This window comes from Eulemur rufifrons, chromosome 6, assembly GCF_041146395.1.
Source record: "Eulemur rufifrons isolate Redbay chromosome 6, OSU_ERuf_1, whole genome shotgun sequence".
Taxonomy (NCBI): Eukaryota; Metazoa; Chordata; class Mammalia; order Primates; family Lemuridae; genus Eulemur; species Eulemur rufifrons.
Window position 1 is genome coordinate 52563762 of NC_090988.1, and position 1624 is coordinate 52565385.

At 45.8% G+C, this 1624-nt stretch overlaps 1 pseudogene; it reads left to right on the top strand.

Annotated features, from left to right (window-relative positions):
* Positions 1-210: 210 nt before the first annotated feature.
* LOC138384006 (large ribosomal subunit protein eL42-like) lies at positions 211-525 on the top strand (annotated as a pseudogene).
* Positions 526-1624: the final 1099 nt, after the last annotated feature.

Here is a 1624-nt window from a genome sequence, read left to right on the forward strand (position 1 = left end):
AAATTTTAAAAAAATTAGCCAGGCATGGTGGCACACGCCTGTAATCTCAGCTACTTGGGAGGCTAAGGTAGGAGGATCCCTTGAGCCCAGAAGTTTGATGCTTCAGTGAGCTATGATTGTACCACTGCACTCCAGCCCAGGCAACAGAGTGAGACCCTGTCTCTAAAAAAAAAAAAATTCACTTTCCATGCCAGTAGTGCTCCCACAACCATGGTGAATGTTCCTCAAATCCTCCAGACTTTCTGTAAGAAATGTGCCAGTCACCAACCCCACAAAGTGACATAGTACAAGGAGAGTAAGGATTCTCTGTGTGCTCACGGAAAGCAGTGTTATGACAGGAAGTAGAGTGGCTGTGATAGGCAGACTAAACCAATTTTCCAGAAAAAGTCTAAAACTACAAAGAAGATTGTGCTGAGGCTTCAGTGCATTGAGCCCAACTGTAGATGTAAGATAATGCTGGCTATTAAGAGATGCAAGCATTTTGAACTGGAAGTAGATAGAAAGAGAAAGGGCCAAGTGATCTAGTTCTAAGCTTCATCTTTTGTTTTATTATGAAGACAATAAAAATCTTGAGGTTATGTTCACACATACACAACACACACACACACACACACACACACTTCAGTAGGCCTATGCTGTGTGCTAGGCAGTATTCTAGGAGCTAGGGATATAGCAGTGGTCAAGAATCAAGGGCCGGGCCGGGCGCAGTGGCTCACGCCTGTAATCCTAGCACTCTGGGAGGCCAAGGCGGGCGGATTGTTTGAGCTCAGGAGTTTGAGACCAGCCTGAGCAAAAGCGAGACCCTGTCTCTACTAAAAATAGAAAGAAATTATATGGATAGCTAAAATATATATAGAAAAAAAATTGGCCGGGCATGGTGGCGCATGCCTGTAGTCCCAGCTACTCGGGAGGCTGAGGCAGGGGGATTGCTTGAGCCCAGGAGTTTGAGGTTGCTGTGAGCTAGGCTGACGCCTGGGCACTCTAGCCTGGGCAACAGAGTGAGACTCTGTCTCAAAAAAAAAAAAAAAAGAATCAAGGGCCAGGCTGTCAGGGAGCTTTCGTGCTCATGGGGAGACAGATCATATACAAGTGAAAAAATATATTTCAGATAATGATAAGTGACACAAAGGAAATAAAACAAGGTGATATGTTAGAAAATGACTCGAAGGCAGACATTATTGGGTACGTTGAAGCAGGGAAACATCACTAAAGAAGTGACACTTGAGCTGAGTAAAGTGTCAGCTGTGGAAAAGGTGAGGGAAGAGCATTCCAAGCAGGGCAAAGAGCCGGAGGAGGGACTGGGGCTCTTTGCCCTGCTTGGAATGCTCGGTGTACCCTAGGGGCAGAAGGAAGGCCACGTGCCAGAGCATAGTGGACACAAGGGAAAGTGGTCTGAAGTCAGAGAGTAGATAGGGGCCAGGCCATGGAGCAATTTACAAATTGTGGCAAAGGATTCGGATTTTATTCTAAGCGCAATGAAAAGGTTTTAAGTGACTTATTGGATTTACAATTTTCAAAGATAACTCTGGTGGCTCCACATTGCCCCCTTTGGGTGGATACCTTGCCTGCCACCATTTGGCTGCATGACCCAAGTTATATGGCACTGTTCTCTGGTGCTCTAACT